Source organism: Balaenoptera physalus (genome assembly GCF_965194825.1).
Source record: "Balaenoptera physalus genome assembly, chromosome: 9".
Taxonomy (NCBI): domain Eukaryota; kingdom Metazoa; phylum Chordata; class Mammalia; order Artiodactyla; family Balaenopteridae; genus Balaenoptera; species Balaenoptera physalus.
Window position 1 is genome coordinate 65,296,460 of NC_138888.1, and position 21,395 is coordinate 65,317,854.

Below are 21,395 nucleotides of genomic sequence, written 5' to 3' on the forward strand. Positions count from 1 at the left end.
AAGGAGGTAAACAACTCACACATACTTTTTTAAAGTGACATGAATTTGCAGACACTTATTACACAGATGGTTAGACCTATAGTAAAATACAAGAGAAAGTTCTAAATTTAACCTGGTGTCCCTCTGTCAGTTAGCTAGAGATAAGCACTGTTAAGATTGAAAACCAGACAGAATATGTATAAAATGTTCTCTTTCTAAATGAAAGAGACCCACAGCTTTCTTCAGCTCTGACATTTGCATGAGGGTTTTAGGGATCTACTGGGCAGGGGATCTGCTGGTCATATGTTATTGTAATTCCTTGTTTCCACTTAGATCGTCACCCCTTGCACTCTGAGCTCCAAGTGTATTCACCGGAACCCAACTTAACAGAACCCACAGGAATCTGACTTTACAAACACACGTGCTTAGCTTGACCTGAGAAATAGACAGGAGTTAATGCATGGGCTCCTGCTGCTATTTCGATGGCTCTGCTTCTCATAAAGGAATACCTGTTAGCTTAGTTGTGGTGCAGGGCCAGCAGACACGGAGCAATTAAACCTCTTCTGATCTACCTGAAAAACAAAACCAGCAAACACGAAAGAACGCCATCCTTCAGATTTGCAAAGGAGCAAGTAATACTGTTTATTAAAGTGTATACAAAAGCGTATATAAAAGGAGCAAGTAATATTGTATATGAAAGTGTATATAAAAGGCAGGGATGAATTGCAGGAAATCTGGAGAGTCCGCTAGGAGAAGCTGAGTGTAATGGAAGAGGCAATAAAGAGTTACTGGCAATTCTGACCAGAAAAAAAAAGATGTGGTGGGAATAGAGTTTACAGAACCAAGGTCTGGCCCTGATGCTTGAAGAATGAATTAATTACTCTCTATTTCTGGATCAGAGCAATAGAATCACCTTCTACGCTTCCACAGCATTGCTCTCCGTTCTCACATTCTCTCTCACTTTTCTACACGAGGGAAATCCCCGTCTTCAATACACAACTCATTGTTGTCTCCTCCAAGCCTTCACTGACACTCAGGAGGTAGACTTCTCTCTTCTGTGCTTTGCTTCTGCTGCTGGTGCTGTGATTCCCCTATTGTGTTCTGTCAGATTATGTGTGTGTGTGTGTCTCTCCCACTAGATCAAGGGCTCTTGGAGGGCAGAAGCCAAATGGAAATCTTTGCTTTACGTCCTTTGGGATTTAGCTGTTTCTGGCATTCGGTAGACACTCTATAAGTATTTTAGAATGCTTGAAATGCAAATTAATTCAAATTGGTTTCTTTTTTTTTTTCTTAAAAGATAGCGTGGATCAGGTGCTCTGAAGGATAAATGGGGTACAGTGAAGGTGGTAGTAAAACGGGTGTTGAGGGAGAAACTAATTGCAGAGCAAGGATGGATGCTTCTGTGATAGGCTGGGGCAGCTGGAAAGCCCGGGAGACTGAGCCAAGGAACACAGTGATGGGGACCCCGGTGTAAAAGGGAGGTGGGGAGGAGATAATTAGTAAACAAGACCAAATAGCAGCATCTTCCTGATGTTGAAAAAAGTAGGAGGAATCACTGGTTGTAAATAACAGAGCAAGATTAAAGAAGAACTTGAAATCAAGTAGAAGAAATTGGACTTGATGAGAGAGACAACGAAGAGCTATTTACCAGTATCTTGTCTGACAAGGCAAAGACATAGTGAGAATGGTTTCTAAGGAACAGTAATCTGCAGAAAGATGTGAGCTGTGATTGTGAATATTTTAAAATTAAACCTAGTCAAGGGAAAAGAATATTTTTCTTCTTCTGGAATGAAAAAGTCTCTCACTCCAGCTCTCAATCTCAGGATTATGTCAGTAATTCTATAGCTAAGTAAGAATAGAATAAAATAGAATTTTGTGGGCTTACTTGTGAGTTTAGTTACCATTTACATCTTGAAGAGGCAGCAGAGTGTGGTGGGTGATGGCAGAGGGTTTGAATACAGACCATGTGGGACTAATTCCTATCACCACATGGGTAATACAGAGGAGACAACTTAATTTCCCTGTATCCTTTCTCCTATCTTACCTGTAAAATGGGACTAAATAGTACCTGCTTCAAGAGTTGTTAAATTTGTTAATTGATGCTCGGAAAGTACTTAAAACAGTAGTAAGTGCCCAGTACAAGTTAGCTCTTATTATTTCCCTGGGAAATATTTTTGTCTACATTTCTTTCTAACTATCTATTTGACAAACACTTATAAACACACCTTTGTGAATTCTGAAATAACTCACTTACAAATAAATTTTAGAATATTAATTATACATCTTCCTCCTAAATTTCAACCTTATCTTTTTCTCAGTTTTTAAAAAAATCACTACTGATCATATCTCTCAAAAACGATGGTTCATTATGTCCAACTGATTTTAGCTTTTCGTTATCACTGGAATCTAGCACCTTTTTCACAGCCACTGCCCAAAACTACATTTTCATCATCTCTCACCTAGACTAATGTTACATCCTCCAGTGTGTTTGTCTTTCTCTAATCCTTTTTAATTATGACCTTCAGAGTCATTTCTCTAACACGTATCTGATCTGGGTTTCCCCCAGTTTAAAAGACTTTAATGGCCCCTCACTGATCAGAGAACTGCACTCAACATAGCAACAACAGTTGGGATCCTGCCTTTGTGATCTTCACCATTATCCCCACCTGCTGGACTAAACCACTTGTGATTTTGGAATACAAAGTTCTTTCATGCTCCCTGTCGTTATGAGTTTTCTGAGAGAAGCAAGTGAGTCTATTTTATTCCTCCTAGTATCTATGGAGCCCAGCACAGATTTAAAGGCTAGTGGTAGCTTCTATGCCTATACCATGAAGCAAGAATATGGAATTATCTTTAAAACAAATACTGGATAAAAATTTAAATTTGAGGAAAAACACACAATCCTCCTCAATTCATAACTGGTATCACAATGTCGTTTTTTCACTTTCTAAGCATCTTCTTCACTGACTTGGACACACCTCTAGGAACTATACAACAAAACAGATCATTTGTTAATAAGCGTAGCATTCTGAGTTATAATAGAAAATTATATCGATGTGCTTATGTGCAAATTTACATTTTCTCTCATCTAAATATATGTTTTCAATTTTATCTTTCACTGCTACTTATTGGAGAAGTGGTGGAGAGAATTCTACATGACTTTATTCTGCCATCCAATCAAGGAGTCAGAAAATCTTCTCCAATTTTCCATTACCCAGTAATGTTATATAATATTTTACATTGTTTCTTTATCTGTCAATTACTTTGCCTCACAGATAGGAAGCAGAATTTTTGTGCAACTCACATTTCTATTCCAAAGCCTGGCACAGTTCCTAGCACCTTGCAGATTCCTAATTGGTGTGTGTTGAGTGATTGAGGGTCATGTGACCCTCAAGCTCTTCACTGCCTCAAAGACTCTGATACACCAGCAGTAGGTCCTAACCAAATGCATGAAGACCATTCTCCAAAACTGAGCCTCTTAACCACTCTCCTATTGAAGTGTCTCTTTTCAATGTCACAGAAGTTTCCCAGATGCTGCACTATGCCATGCTTCACATAGTCCTTATCTTCATTGACCTGAGAGATATGCATAACCCCATCTGAAGCCTCCAGACCACAGTATCACAAAGATCTACACATCTGGTCCCAACATATACTCCAAATGACATCAGCAACTTATGATCACATCTTAATTTCTGATCGGATAAAATCATCATAGTTATATTCAATTAGCTGCTCACAAACATTTCTGAATGAAAAACAAACATGGAATTATAACTTCATCCTTCCAAAATACCATTCTGACTAGTTAAAATATCACCACTGCCATGACATATATTGTTCTCCCCATCTTTTTCCAAATAATCAAGCTAACAACTTTACGTATTTTCCTAACCTTATAGCTACTCCTCTCCTTTAGCAAGAGGTCTATATGGCCTTAGCACAGGTGATGTCATATTTAGTATTTAGCCTGTTTTCTTGACTTTAACATTCTTAAAATGCATACCTTCATGCTTTATCATGTGGGTATGCTGGGTTAAATAAGCGAAACACCTGCTTCTGTAATTCTCACTCTACCTCTATTCTCTGCTCCCAAAGCAGCAGCAGACCCTGCTCCCTGCCTGTGTAATATGTTTGGGAAGAGGGCTGAAGAGGTTTCCCATCTACTGCTGCAACAGAGCAGCACCCTGTGGTCCTTGTCCCCCACCACCATGTCTTCCACCTGCCTTGTGTCTGTGGAAAAACTTTAGCCAAAGAATAAGTTTAATCAGAGAAGTGAGAAAATGCAGAAACAAAGGAAAACAGTCAAAGGAGACCAAATAATAATAGTTTAGTATTAAGCATAGTCAAGGACCTTTAGTTCCTTCTCAAGGGCTATAGATCATATTCTGAGCCATATCCTGTGAGCTGTCTTATAGATACTGAAACCCCCAGCATGTGGAAGAAGTTAACTACATGATGACCCAACTGTAGCCATGACAAAAGCTGCCACAACTCTGAGAACTGGCCTCAAGGAAATGGGAAAAAACCAGCCCTGGAACTGAAGATTAACTGTACTTAAAACAAGATGACGCTGGTCCAACCACCACATGACCAATTTCAAGATGACTGTCAGAGCTGACTGTGCTCTTTCTGCATGTAACCCCTCCCTTCACCTATAAAAGCTCTTGCCCCCTGGTTGTCAGCTGGTTCGGGGTCGGGGGGAGGGAGACTTTGGACAGAAGTTCGCCCTCCCCTCCTCCCTGCCTAGTTGCCAGCACTGAAATAAAACAAACTTTCCTTTCCACCAACCTGGCCTCTTTATTGGCTTTTGAGCGGCGAGCAGCCAGACCCCATTTTCGGTTACACTGCCCTCACACGTTCAATGTGTTAATGATAAGAGCCAACACCTGCTGTTAGAGATATGCATTTTGCCATCTTTCAGGAGTAAATATATCATCATGGTTTTTACTTTCTTGCCTTTTATAAATAAAGATTTCATTTTCCATTATAGTAGTACAAATGTTCTCTATGCATGAGCTGTGGCCATGGAGTTACTGTAAGGAATTTTCCTTTCCCTATATTCACCTAGCACTGCATTTGGGCCGTCTTGCACATGGTAGGTTCATAATCTATAATTTTGACTGAACAACTGTGTCACCACAACTGAATCTAAATAAATACATTTCACATATAACTAAAATACAATCTTTCACTTACAAGGTAGACTCTCAATTTTGAGTGCTAAGTTTTAACAACCATCATGGGTATCTCCATATACATTTACTATCAAAGAAAAATCTTTACACTTAGAGAGAATACAAATAACTAAAGTAGAGGAAAAAGTTAGAAGCTCTCAGTATTAGAAGTTCTCAGCTATAGAAGTATTAGTCCTGGTTCCACCATTTACTAATTCCTTGACATTGGGAGAACAATTTAACTCTATAAAACTCAGTTTTCTGGTCCATCAGATTGGAGATATCTGCCTTGCTTTTTTTAAACAGTAACTTTATGAAGAGCACATGAAATTAAACAGACAAATGAACTTTAAAAAATATAGAGCAAATTTAAAATAACATTATGATGACTATTTTTCTTTGAAATGGAATTTCAGATGTTATCTTCTTGCCAATTGCTTTTCCACAGATTCAGTTGAACCTGGTAAAATTCAAATATATTGTAGGGAAGGATTTGATGCTTTCTTATTTTCAGTGATTATGGTATATGAGCTTCTGATCTGGGTTGGTATTTCCTAACTTCCTTGTGGCCTTTCAAGCTTCATGGCTTGGATGGCCCCTAGTCCAAGAATTTCCCTGCTTTGCTTTCTTTCACTTTGGTGGTCTCCAGTCAAGCACAGTCTCAAATTCAAGGTTTTTCTTTGTAGCTGCTAAAGCTTCCTACAATCTTGCAGCATGTAACCTGCAAGGTCTCTTAATCCCATAAACGCTAAATCACATCCCGTACTCTTCAAACGAGATACGATTTATCTGCTCTCACAGCTCCACCTGGAAAGACCCCCACCTGGAGTTTCGTGGCCGTTGTGAATTCTCTGTGTTGGCCCCTCGGTTACAAGCGGCGGGTGTTGCTCAGCACATGAGTAAGCTGCCTGAATGAAAGACCTGCAACTTCTGCATGAATAAATGCTGTTTGCTCTTTCTGTAGTGCTCCAGGGTACAGTAAATTTTGATTTCTTTATTTTAATCTTGTTTGTACGCATATCTAATTATGCTTGTTGGTTTAGCGCTGTGTGGAGAGTGTTGGGTAATGGTATTATCCATCTTGAAATGTCAGCCAAAGGACTAGAGTTGAAACATGACTAAGGTTGGGTCAGCATTGGTGTTAGGGTCTGTATAATTTTAGAGATTTATACGTTGGATGTAAATATTCACATCGGACTCAAGGAGGACAGACATTTTCTCACCAGGTTTCAGGTGATTTGAAAATCAGATAAGAAGATGTCTGGCATTTCTGAGGCCTTTTTTTTTTTTTTTTATTCTTAGGATTTTTAAAATTTTATTGAAGTATAATTGATTTACAATGTTGGGTTAATTTCTGCTGTGCAAAAATTCTTTGGATTTTTAAATGACTCACCCCCTTTAAAATAAAATAGATTGCCTTAATAGTTTTTGATTTTAATATATTTCAGACAGGTAGAAATATGTATGCAGATGTATAAATAGCAATGCTTTAAAGCTAACCACTTCAAAACTATTATGACTGAATAAATTAATACATAAATGTTATTGAGACTAAAGAAATACATTTCAAAGAGTTGCTGAAATAAACTCTGACTTGCTTGGTAGTTTCTCCACCTTTGACTATAAAATGATAGCTATTATCATGTGTAACTGCATATAATTTTTGATAATATATGGCACATTGTATCTTGATTTGCATTTTACTGTTTCCCAAATCTCCCGCAATTCTGGTTCTCCAAACTCACTCTTTTTGTTATCAAGTTTGCAGCATCTTTTCTCAATTTAATTTTCAAAATCTGATGGCAAAAGGTGAGAGTAGTCCCTGTTTCCATTTCAGAAGTAGATGTGTAGACCTTCGTGGGATTCCGAGGTATGACAATTAAGACTCTTCTGTCCTCAGGAAAACTACAAGTGTGAGCAAGGTAGGCATCTACAAATACTTGAACTTGGCCGGAGGAAAAGGTGAGTAATGTTTGTTTCTTCCTTCAAATCCCAGTTCTACCAATTACAGGTAGTGTGACCTTGGGCTAGTTACATAAATGCATTTTGCCTCGTTTTCTCCTTTGTTAAATGGGAATGATAAATACTACCTGTTTTATAAGGTTGCTCTTAGAATTAAATAAATTAATATATATAAAGATCTTAGAAGAGCCCCTGGCTATTATTATTTCCATCATTAAGCTCTGTGACAAAGGACCCCTCAGTGTAAGTTAAGGGGCAGTAACCCATTGGAGGATGGAATACCTCATTTTAAACTTCCAAAAAGATTTGCTGAAAGCAACTTAAACATCAAGCATTTTGCTAGACCTCTAAGCCCTATGATTATTCAAGAGTAAATGATAAAAAATGTAGAGAACTCAGAAAATAGCTTTAGAGAAGTTTTGAACGAAAGATCTATACTTGAACATGCAGATTTCCAGAGCAAAGCAAGGACTCCAGAAAGAATGGAAGAAAACCTGCTTAGGCTCTGCCTTAGGGCACAAATGTGAACTGTGGATATCTTAAATCTCTTTCTAATCAGATGCAGATGAGACAATTGCATAGATATGAAAGAAAGACAGACTTTGCTTATAGTACTGATTGGGCCCCTCACTAATTATGACATTGAGGAAACCACTCAACTTTTTTAACCTGTTTCATCACCAGTCAGATGAGGCTAAAATACTTGCTTCATATCTGTGAGTCTGTTTCTGTTTTGTTATATTTATTCATTTTTTGTATTTTTTAGATTCCACTCATAAGTGATATCATACAGTATTTGTCTTTCTCTGTCTGACTTATTTCACTTAGCATAATACTCTCTAGGTCTCATGGTTACCAGTGGGGGGAATGGAGGGAGGAGGGGCAAGATAGGGGTATGGGATTAAGAGACACAAACTACTATGTATAAAATAAGTAAGCAACAAGGATATATTGTACAGCACAGGAAAATATAGCCATTACTTTGTAACAACCTAAGTGGAGTATAATCTATAAAAATATTGAATCACTATGTTGTACACCTGAAACTAATATAATATTGTAAATCACCTATACTTCAAGAAAAAATAAAATAAAATAAAATACTTGCTTCAAAGTGCTGTTTTGAGAAAAAAGAGAGAGAGAGAGAAAACACAGGACGCTGTCTGCTCATATAAGACAATGTTTACTTCCCTCCCCTTGACCACGCCAAGGGCTCACCAGGACACACTGAGATAGAGAGTGTGCCTTTTCCTTGGTCGTCCAGGATCTGTCCCCAAGGACAGAAATGCTGGCAGCCCAGGCAAGCGTAGTAGTGACTTTATCTCCACAGTGTACATAGAAACCCTGGCTACTCTCTTTTTCCCAAGAAAATTGAGGGATCAAACTTTTTCAATCTGTCTCCACCCAAATTAGCCTTCTTAGTAAGGAGCAGCCAAGATGTGACACAGGTAAAATCTCTTACCATTACCATGCTAACTTTTGCTATGGTTAACAGAAATCTTTACGGAGAGAAGTGGAAACAAAACATCCATTCTCCACCAATAGCCCCCAAACCCAAGGGATAATCCGGCTACCAAAATTTTAAAGATGTAGCAAAAATATTTGAATTAGCCAGAATTAACACTTAGTATATTTTAAAACTCAGCTGACACCACAAACCACAAATGTATGGAATCTATGTAGAAAAAGAGAAAAAAAGTCAAGGTGAAATCTATGTAGAAAAAGAGAAAAAAAGTCAAGGTGAAAGAGATTAAAGAGCCAATTGGTTGTTGAAGCAGAGGTACACACACACACACACACACACACACACACACACACACACTCTCTCTCTCTCTCTCTCTCTCTCTCTCTCTCTCACAAGAAATACCCTCATTGAATGGAGCATTTATGAGTACATATGATAGCCTGATGCTTATAATCATAAGCCAATCTGCTGTCACAGGTAGGGTAGATAAGATAGTTTAATTCTCAAAACTTGATGGTATTTAATAGTGAAGAAATGTAAGCCAAAGAAAGAGAAATACCTAAATATTATTTTTATAACTTAATTTCCTCTTTTGCCCAAATTCCCTTTCCTTCCACTACCACAACCTACTGAAAGTTAACTTTTTTAAGAAAGTATACCAGCAGCCTACCTTTCTAAAACTGCATAGGTTTACAAAACCCATTTCTTTCCTATTTTCTAAATAGCTGTAGGCAGAATCATAAAAATTACAGAAAAACACAATCTTCTTCTACTTTATCTTGATATGCATTTTATACTGTGTCACCAGTGGGAGAAATAATATCTCACCTTCATGCGCAGTTCAGCATATAAAAGGCAATCTATTTGAATAACTATGCAAAGAGCTTCAGCTAAGCAATAAAATGCAAGTCAAGAAAGTATCTTGCACCCCATCCTTTTATGAATATTTTTTGTTTTTTTAATTTATAAATTTGTTTATTTATTTTTGGCTGCGTTGGGTCTTCGTTGCTGTGCGCAGGCTTTCTCTAGTTGCGGCAAGCGGGGGCTACTCTTTGTTGCGGTGCCCGGACTTCTCGTTGCGGTGGCTTCTCTTGTTGCGGAGCACAGGCTCTAGGTGCGCAGGCTCAGTAGTTGTGGCTCGCGGGCTTAGTTGCTCCGCGGCGTGTGGGATCTTCCCGGACCAGGGCTCGAACCCGTGTCCTCTGCATTGGCAGGCGGATTCTTAACCACTACGCCACCAGGGAAGCCCTATGAATGTTTTAAAATGGGAACATGTAGACTTCTAGTTTGATCGCAGGCAGTCATTAAAGTTGCAGTCCTAGCCAGGCTCATGTTGTGCTGGGCAAAATCCACATTTGAAATATTGGGAAAAAGCTTAAAAGTTGTCTTTCAACTTCCAATAGTTGACCTTCTCCGCTGTACTAAGTAATATGATACAAAGTATTGTCATGACTTCTATATTGTAGAATTCCAAAGGTGAGTTCCTATTTATTTGGAAGCATTTCCACCTGTTTATCAAACTTTCATTACTGCGTGTTATCTAACTCCTTTCTTTCATTTGGAGGGTAGTGGTTGAGGTTTGCTTGAAACGTTTTTATAAAGCTGTTAGTGTCTTAAATATTTCTCAGGGAATATCCACATCCATGCTAATTTAGCTGTAGGGATCTTAAAGATGAAAAATAAAGAAAGCTAGTCTTGTGTTTTTAATAAACAAAAATAGTCACACAAAACAAATAAATTACATAGTATTAGATAACCTAAGATTATCTTGAGAGAAGTACAAAATTTTCATGGCACTCTCAAGAAGCATTTACAAATTGCTCATCAGTCTTTAGAAATAAATAGAAACGTAATTGGTCCAAACTTCTCTGATAAGTAGCACTTTCTCACACCATCATCAGATTGGGAATCATTTGTCAAAAGCCTTGAGGCACCCTGGAATGTAAAACACGAAAAAATTTTACTTCAAAAGAAATCTAAGTAGGAGAATAGCTCTTTGTGTATATTTGGAAACAGAGTTCCCATTGCTTAATAAGCCGTAGGTTAGAAATATTTTATATGACTATCAATGTAAGGCCTACTTTTCCCAGGCACAATCTGAACCCACTCATTCTAATTCTCTTTTTATTTGTTATTATTTATTTATTTTTTTATGCTGCACCCTGTGGCATATGGGACCTTATTTCCCTGACCAGGGATCGAACCCATGCCCCCTGCATTGGGAGCGCAGAGTCTTAACCACTGGACCGCCAGGGAAGTCTCTAATTCTCTTTTTAGTCCCATAACCGCTGACATCCCAACCCCTCTGTAGCAGCACTGCTTGTCTCGCTCGCAAAGTTTAAAATCTTGCCAGTTATACTGGTATCTTTTTTTTTTTAATTTCCCACTTTACTTAAGTATTACTTCATAGACAAGCCAAAATTCATGGACCTGAGCCAACCCCAAATCGTTTTGCCTAAGTATTTGCTTTAGTGTAAAAATCTTTAGTTAGCAAAATGATGTTCTACGTAAGAAAAGAGAGCAGAGTCTAGGGCAGAGGTCTCCAAGCTCACACTTAAATCAGTGATTGGTTTAAACTCGGACACACAGAAGAATGCATTGGGAGTCTTTTAGAAATACTGATGCTTTGCTCCCACCTGCAGCATTTTGATATACTTAGTCTGGGGTGCAATCTGTACATCAGGATTTTGATTTTCTTAAATCCAGGTGATTTAATTGTGCAGCAACTCTGGGGAACCACTAACTTGGCCCATGGATTTACAGGCTTTGGGATCGACCCAAATAACACTCTTCTAGCTCTTTCCTCACTTAAAGAAATTTTATAAAAGAGGATTCCTTGCAAGTCTCCTTTCCACCCCCAGCCCTCATAACCTCAGGAAAAATGAAGCAGTTGCCTCTGTCTCACGATTTTTCATAAAGCTTCGGACATGTCTACAATAGGGAAATGTACAGGAAAGGATATTCATCTTAATTATGTTAATCCTCCTTAGCCAAGAAATGGGAAGTTGAGATCATCCCTCTGGATCAACAGAGATATGTTTATCATTGCCTTAAAATTGTTTGGGGGTAGTTTGAATACATCCTTCGGGTTTGTAAAAGATTCATGAAATAGCACTATATTTCCCTGTGGGTCACTCTATACCATCTAGAATACCAAAGGCTATGACTTTGTTATTTATTTTTCCAAATGCTATTATTTCAGAGTTCTCAGTGTTTCAGTATGAGTGCACCAATTTAACTCTATAATAATCTTCATGGTTTTTTGCCTCTTCCTGGAAAATGTTTTTGGCTGTATCTCTTCAGCAAGACTTTGAAATAAATGGTAATTTTCAAACATGTAATAATAGTGCTTTGCAACATCTTCCCAAGAAAAACTTAGAAAATGCTTATGAAGTTTGATTGATTTTTATTGGACACCTGTGAGGTAAATAAATATGTTTGGGGCCATTTTGCATGGGCTAAAATGAGGCAAGAGATATTTCCAGAGATTTCATATTACTGAAATTGGTTTGTGATTTCTGATATTTTCATTATTAGAAGTCTTCATAGATAGACATAATCAATAGTGCAAATTTAATTTATTGACTATATCAGGAACTCTAGAGCTTATTTGTTATCCTTTTTTCCTTAACTATTATTAGACAAACATTGTTTCCAAATATATTTAAATATTTAAGAATAAAAATAATAATAGTTAATGTACTGTTAATAATAATAACGGGTAACGGTTTGCCAGAAATATGCTAAATATGGTATGAAATTATTTGAATTAAGTCTTCTAAAGCTCAGTAAGGTGAGGATTTTGTATCCTTATTCCCTAGATGTGGAAATAGGGTTGCAGAGGTTAAATGATTTCCCCCAGTTACACAGAGCATAAACTGTGAGAGCCAGAATTCACACTTAGGTTGATTATCTCTAGAATCCATGCTCATTATAATGTAATGAAATTAATACCAGAGTGTAGCCAAGTGTGTGACATTTTAACATCCTGAAGAAAAGTTTAAAATCCAGTCCCTAGTTATTGGCCAATGGGATATGCTATCTAGATATTTAGAAACATGAATGCATATTGATTTGATTTGATTTTTAACCAAAAACTTGGTGTTACTTACATGCACCTTTGTTTTTACATAAATGGATTTACAATTAGCAAAATCCAAAATGTTTTTTTCAGAATAAATACATCAATGTTTTAAATATGAAAGACTATTTGAATTATCACCATCTGGATATAAATGAAGCTTTCTTTTCTTAAAAAAACTTGAATGTATAAGTTAAATAAAAGGAGAATATTCATTGCCCATTTAGAGTATAAACCTCACATCTCTCCTTTATCTTCAGGAATCTCCTGGTGGTCCAGGGGGTAGGACTCCGTGCTTCCACTCCTGTGGCCCGGGTTCCATCCCTGGTCAGGGAACTAAGATCCTGACCATGGATCAAGCCGTGTGGCACAACCAAAAACACCAGAAAAAATAGGTAACCACCCTCTTCTATCTTATTATCTCACAATCACACTAGTACCAGGGGCCAGACTCTTTATAACATCAAACTCAAACAGCTTGGCCCATAACCATCTTCTTTCAAGAACTTCCCATAAATACCCCCAAACAATGCTTAGGTTTTTCTAGTAGCTACATTCACAAGGTGATATGTGTTCTGATATGCTAAGGCAATACCTAAAGCTCAACAGTTCTCATAAATTATTGTCATTCCATAGTTTCAGATAGAAATTGGCATACTTTTTAGATGGAATGCCTAATAAACTGATTGTCTATAAATTCTAAGAAGAAGAGTTACCATTTAAAAGTGAATACATTACATTTTGGATACAGTTTGAAAAACCGTATTGGAAGTATTGATAAACAGAATTACAAGGATAAAAACTGCCCCAATTCAGAGAAGATGTTGGCATAGTTGAGGCTGATGGAAATACAAACACACACGTACACCTGCACACACACAAACACACACACACACACACATTCATATGTGTTAGGAGTGCACATGTGGGATTATGTAGTCTTTTGATGAGAGAATAAAAAAGCATATAAGTCTGATACCTAAACTTTGATGCGTGTTTACTGCTGATGTCAGAGCATTATAGCCATTGGTATGAATGACATTGCTAGAATCAATATGTGGTGTCTTTTTATTCATCATGATAATTCTGTGAAGCAGATATTATTATCATCCTCCATCCACAAATGGGAAAGCCAAGTTCAAGAGCAGTTGAGCAATATGTCCCGTGTTTTACGGCCTTGATGGCTATGTTTGACTCTGAAACACCACATGCTTCCCTACATACCACATTAACTGAAATTAGTTGCATTTTTTTTTTCTTTCCTGGTTCTAAATGTTCTCCTGCCTGAACAGTGGATAAATACAGGTATATATCTCTAGACTCTTGTCATAAAAGCTTTCCAGAACCATAGAATATGACTATCTTTTTTTTTTTAATGAAAGCTTCTTTATTTATTTATTTTTGGCTGCGTTAGGTCTTCGTTTCTGTGCGAGGGCCCCCTCTAGCTGCGGCAAGCGGGGGCCATTCTTCATCGCGGTGCGCGGGCCTCCCACTATCGCGGCCTCTCTTGTTGCGGAGCACAGGCTCCAGACGCGCAGGCTCAGTAGTTGTGGCTCAAGGGCCCAGCCGCTCCGCGGCATGTGGGATCCTCCCAGGCCAGGGCTCGAACCTATGTCCCCTGCATCCGCAGGCGGACTCTCAACCACTGCGCCACCAGGGAAGCCCCAGAATATGACTATCTTACATTGTCTGTTATATGGTTGAAAAAAATGGTAAGTTAAGAAATTATCTTATTCAAAATGACCTTTATTTCAGGTTTGTTTAGTGATGGATATATTTTTTTTTTCAATAGCTTCCAATTATAAATAAAGGTAAGTAGCTTGCAGTTCTCAAATTAGAAGTATAGTTCTAAAATACTGAAAGGAAACTTCAATAAAATTCAATAAGAGGCATAAAAATATTTTGAAAAGTGAATAATCAATAAAAATGACTCTATTTTCTCAGTATATGTTGCCAAAACCTTCGAGACAGTCTTTCAGGTGCTGGGAGGCATGATGCTTTATTACATTTGGGGAAAAAAGCATAAGTGGCATAAAATATGAGAAAAATTACAAGCAACTTAAAAGTTTAGAGAGTAGAAAAGACGATAATAATTTTATAATCATGAACTACAAACAGCTAAAGTTAATTTTATTGCTGCCCTAATGCTGTAACAGAATGCTGAGTCTGTAAGATCCTCATAATGAGTCCAGGCTGAAACCCTAAAGAAAAACACGGTCCTGAGACTGTGGTTCTGCCTCTCTGCTTCCTCCCTGCAGGCTTGTCACGCCTCTTTTTTTTTTTTTTTTTTTTTTAAATTTATTTATTTTATTTATTTTTATTTTTGGCTGTGTTGGGTCTTCGTTGCTGCACGCAGGCTTTCTCTAGCTGCGGCGAGCGAGGGCTACTCTTCGTTTCTGTGCGAGGGCTTCTCATTGCAGTGGCTTCTCTTGTTGCAGAGCACAGGCTCTAGAGCGCAGGCTCAGTAGTTGTGGTGCACGGGCTTAGTTGCTCCGCGGCATGTGGGATCTTCCCAGACCAGGGCTCGAACCCACGCCCCCTGCATTGGCAGGTGGATTCTTAACCACTGCGCCACCAGGGAAGACCCTTGTCACACCTCTTTAAGTTTTCACTGCTTTTCCTTAAAGAAAATGATTGCTTAATTCATAATTTAGGTTCAGATTTTAAGTAAATGCTTAGAGATGAAAGGCATAGATAGCACTAGCAAAAGAAACTTGGTTTCTAATCTCACCTTGTGACCAGTAATGACTCTGGTAACTCTCTGAGCCTTAGTTTCCTCACTGGCCAAGTCAAGACCTTGAATGAGATCAGTGGGTCCCAAACTCTAGTGGGTGTCACAATCACCAGGCGGGCTTGTCAATCACACACTGCTAGACTCCACCCTGCGTTTCTGATTCTCTGAGTTTGAGGTCAGGTGGGGACATTTACATGTCTCTCAAGTTCCCAAAGGAGCCTGATGTTGCTGGTCTAGGACCCACACTGTGGGAACTACTGAATTGGATGACCTCTAAGGTCCCTATTATGTCTAACATTTTGATTTTTCTATGTGAAGATTTCAAATTATTTTCCCCAAATTTCCTGCAACAATATTGTAATACTGACCTTTTCACATTTCTATACACAAATAATAGAATAAACATATCCTTACACTGGACATTTATAGCTAGGCTTCAGCATTTTCTAAGATTTTTTTAAGGAGAATGAAACCTACACTGTACCTAACCTATTGTCTTTTGTCTATTGTTCTTATTATTGACATTTTAACAGATATGAAGACAGAAAAGTTAACTTCCTCAAAAGATTGCTAGTGACAAAAAGCTCAAGTTTAACTGAAGTTCTTTTCTCCTGGGTCACTAAGTTATGCTTTAGTTCAATCTTGCTTTAGAGATGTGCCTGATATTATATCTTCTACTGAGGAAGGATATTGAAATGATTTTGGTATCTCTCTATGCTCTAGATATGAATAGATTAAAATCTGAATCAACACAACAATCGCAAGGTGCAATTTTTCTGGGTAATAGTGTGAACACAATGATACCAACAGTTAGAATAATTATTATCACAGCCCAGCATAGTAGTTTGAATGTGTATCTCATATGTCAGCTTTGATATGAGTTCTGGGTATACATATCAGTTCCATAATGCTTTTTTTTTCTTTCAAAAAGACAAGTTCAACAAGAGCTCTTTAGCAGTCATGAGGCTGGGACAAGGTTATATAGTTGCCTGATATTTCAGCCACTCTCCTGTCACCCGGCCCTTGCTGCAATACTTAGCAAATAATTGTCAGCAAGGAGCCAGAGGGGGAATCCAAGGGCAGACCTATATACCAGGAGTGTTATTCTCTCACCACAGCTACAGAGCTCAGGATGCTCTGGTCAGTTTGCTCACAGCAGATCCAAATTAGTTTTTCCACATAGGTCAGTATGAAAAGATGGGAATGTATTTTGCCCCTTTTATAATCAATCCACACAAATTATTGATGTCTAAATTTAGACCATGTCTTTTCTACATGGGGAACACAGGTGTAATTTAAGACACCTTCTCATCAGGGCAAGAGTCTTTCTTATCTCCTAGTTTCCTGAGGCAGCTGTGAGACTTAGCTTGTCCGGCCCTACATCCTCGGCTGGCCTCACATTCTGAGTTGGCCCTGCCGACAGGGCTGAGTGGTGAGGGGTGATACCCTCCCAGGAAGTCAGAAAGTAAGAAAGTCTTGTTCCCTCAACCAGTCTTCATGCTGCCCTTGTACTTGATTTGACATTGCTGTACTCTACTCTGGCTCCTGGGTACTGGCTTGGACCTTTATTCTTACAGTTTGGTGTCCATGGTTTTCCATCTGGCCTTTGCCATAATTATCTGCTTCTGGGCAATTTGGTAGAACTCCTTATTATAAATCATGTTCTAATGAATAATGAAAACTGAAAAGTAAGAAGTGTCTGATTGCTGGCAATTTCAGACACACTAGGATAGAGTTTAGGAGGGGGGACGTGTAGGTCTCTAAATGTCTCTCAGTAACCAATAACTAGGTTCTGACCTCAGAATGGTGGCACAAATTGCAAAGAGTCAAGTATAATGACAGTTCCACTCATGTTGCTCTGTGTCAGGATATACTCCTATTAGATTATCATCACATGAGTAGAAACACACTAATTGCCTGGCATGGAGCAAATGTTTAATAAGTGAGGCCAAGTACCATGCTCTCCAATTAGGTATATAAACTTATTTGCGATGAAAGTCCTCTATAATCAGGCTAAATATCACTTCAGGGCACAGCCCATGCTTCAGCCAATCGTGTTTCCTGCAAAGGGCCCCTAGACTAGAATGCTCCCTTTCCCTTCGTGGTTGTCATATGCACCTTGCACACTCTGGTCCTGCAAAAATGCTTCCTACTTCTTAACTGGACAGCCCTCTTCCTCCTGTCATACCCGCATGACATTTTGTTCTTCTCTTACAAGCGTTTAAATAGGGTTTTTTGGAGCTGACTAGTTCAAATCTCAACTCTACCACAAACTGGCTATGTGACTTTGAGAAATTCATTTAGCACTTCCGAGTTGACGTTTTCTTATCTAAAAAATGGGATAGTAATACCTGCCTCACAAAGTGGTTGAGAGGAATTAAAATTAAGGTTTATAAAGGCAGAGAGCACAATAAATAGATGTCTTTTATTATTAAGAAATACACAGTAAGGCTTGATTATAAAGGTTATCATAGAGAATGTTAATACTAAATAGAGTACAGAATTGGTTGAGTGAATCTCCTAATTTAAAACCCTTTGCAGATTCTCCTTCATGTCTGGACTGGACTAGTTAGGGAATTAACATTGTAGTCAGTATATCAAAGGTAAATCTAGTCACATGTGCATGTGTATGTGTACACACATATGTTTTTATGATTTTTATTGTACTAGGGAAAAATTCATATCTGAAAATTTCTCCCACCCACATTTTCATGAATATTCTAACAGTTAATTTAAGAGGGGTAGACATTCAGTCTACAACTTCAAATAAGGTTTATGATTCCAAGCACTTTGGGGAGGTAACACTGAGCTAACAAGCACATACGTACCTGTGGTCCATCGTTAGAGCCTTTCCCTAAGCAGCTTTTCATAGAGAGATGGCTGAGGGAGAAAGCATGATGACAGAGTACATGTAGGCTTGGGACAAAGGAGACAATGGTCCAACATCAACACACTTCAAGTTTTGTCCTTAAATGCTCCAGTTTCCCTTGTGAGGATAATATCCTGCCATGTTGAGTATTTGCCAATTACTTCATCCTCCTGGCACTCAGTTTCCAAGAGGAAAGCCCTATTTTCTTAAACTTTTAAATTTTATTTTATTATTTGAACTTTAGGTACACAGGTTTGGATTAATGGCCCTTGACTTTTGATGCACTAGTTTCATCGGTCTAAGCATGGTCCACATTTATATATTTAGTTAGTTAAATAGCTTAATACTGTAATAAGAACCCATGAACCCCAAATCTCAAAGGTCTAATTATGAATCTGTTATAATGTTGGTCGTTATCACTTATATTGATTTTGCCAAAGGTTAAATAAATATAGGTATTATACCATGACCACCTGATAAAATAGGTGACAGTGGACAAATGGCTTATGTTTTCCTACTGCCCACAGCCCTCCTTTGGGGAACTGACCCCTGTCTGCTTCCTGTGATTCTGTGGTCTGCCAATCCAAAGACCCCACCTTAGTTCTTAGTGACCTCAAACCATGCACTGATATTTTCCCTGGTAGTCACTTATCTATTTTTTGACTTTGGCTGCACTCCGACCACCTAGTGAAACATGTATCCAGGAGCGAGGTGGTGGTAGCTTGGAGCAGGTTGCAGTAGTGGAGTTGGTAAGTAGAATTAGATTATGGATATATTTTGAAGGTAGAGACAACACAGTTTACACTGACTGGAGGAAGGAAGTGAGCTAAAGAGGCAGAAAGGTAAAGGGTGATTCGAAGCATTGAGCAATTAAAACAGAGGAATGCCCTATTAACAGATGGAGATAATAATACTGGAAGAGGACCCTGTTTGGGGTAGGTGGAAATTGGTTGGTTTTTGGAGATGTTAACTTTGGGGGCTATTAGATATCCAAATGGAGGTGGCAAGTAGTTGATCAATGGATCTGTGGTTTAGAGCACACAGAGGCTGGGATATAAGTTCAGAGGTGTCAGCATGTAGATGGCAGCCTAAGCCATGAAGCTGGATGAGATCATCAGGAATGAATGGAGTTAGAGAAGTGGACCAAGGACAAACGTGGGGCACTCCTGAGTCCAGAGAGAGAAAGAGGCGCCACTGAAGGAGATCAAAGAGTAGGAAGAAGAGGGTGTTGTCCTAGGGGACAGGGGAAGAAGGGGCTTCATGCAGGAAGGAGTGAACAACTGTCCAATGTCACTGATGAGTCAAATAACATGAGAACTGGGACTCAACCAAGGGTGACCTTGACAGTAGCTGTTTGACAAAATCAACATAAGTAATAATGACCAACATTGTACATAATTAGATTGTACATTGTTTCATACTTAGATCTTTGAGAGTTGGGGTTCATGGGTGATGGGGTGAAATATTTACTGGCGTAGATTCAAGGGAGAATGAGAGAAGAGAAATTGATGATAGCGAGTATTGATGTTAGGTTTCCCCCTTGAAATGTACATCTTAATCTTTTGCAAAGATTTACTTGCTGTGAGACATTTTACTAAATGTAAAACTTACATGGCAATTAATTTAATAAATTCCTTCTTAACATCTAATGAAACATCTGTGCCTTTTTGTCCACTGTGATGACTGAGATGTATGGCATGCAATAAAATTATTAATAATGTTATCCTTTCAAGTGAGAATCTACTCCTTGATTCACACCATTAAATAACCTTCTAGTCTTTGAGCCAAAATGTCAACCAATACCTTGAACTGGGTCCTAAGGATATTGGTGGGTAAAGAAGAACACTCCTTATCTGGTTTATTTTTCTTTAGTATTAGTGCTAGCTTGACTCATTTCAACGTCTGTAGTAAATTGCTGTTTACCCAGGAATTTGAAAATAATTTAGCTGGAGCATTTCTAACCAGATGTATATATATATTTCTTATTAAATTCTGGCTAGAATCCATCAGCTCTGGAGGTGTATTGTTTTATAGATTTCGTGACTGTTTTGTCACAGAAAGTAGAACAAAATCCAACCTTTTTCTTTGTTTCTGGGTATCTGTTTTTCTTGGCAATGCTAGTATTTCACTAGCATCTACAAGATGCCTGATGTTGGGTCATGGCTGAGGCTGAGGCATTGTGATAACACACATTGATGAGCCTGAACCCAGTGTATCACCAGACAAACCGAAAAAGGTCAGCTTTTCTGAGCAATATGTCCCTAGCAATCTACTTGGTTTCAACTTCCATATAAACAGATAGATTTCAATAACATACACAAAACAAACCTACAACTTGGGGATGAATATTTACATTTTTCGCTAAACTGTTCTGGTTGAGCATTAATTTTCTCCACTTAAAATGATTAGTAAGGATAGACAAATTTATAACTACATAGGTTGTAAGAATTTTAACACAGCTATTTTAAATATGTGTATCTGGTGATCTCAAACTATATGATAACTCCATTATTTATTTCTAGGGATTTCTAGATGCAGGCATAGATAATTTAAATAGATGTAACATTCATATGGTATATAATTTTTAAAATATCAGATTTTAAGTATTTATAACTTAAAAGTATAAGTATAGTTACAAAAAAGGAAATCAATGACTATTAAAAATTAAGGACACATTTATGTAGAATTGTACAGAAATCTGTATAATCTTCTCTATTAGTTTGCTAGGGTTGCCATAACAAATGCCACAGACCAGGTGGCTTAAACAACAGAAATTTATTTCCTCACAGTCCTGGAGGCCAGAAGTCTGAGATCAAGGTGTTGGTAGGGTTGGTTTCTTCTGTGGTCTCTCTCCTCAGCTTGTAGATAATCATCTTCTCCCTATGTCTTCACACGGTCTTCCCTCTATGTTTTAGTTTTCTCTTCTTTAAGAACACCAGTCATACTTAATTATTTTAACTTAATTACCTCTTTAAAAACCATATTGCTGAATACAGTCATATTCTGAGGTACTGAAGGTTAATAATTCAACATATCAATAGGGTAGGGGGGAGATTCAATTTAGCACTTAACATTTTCTATCATATTAAACAATTTAAAATTCATGTCTAGAGCAGTGGTCACCAACT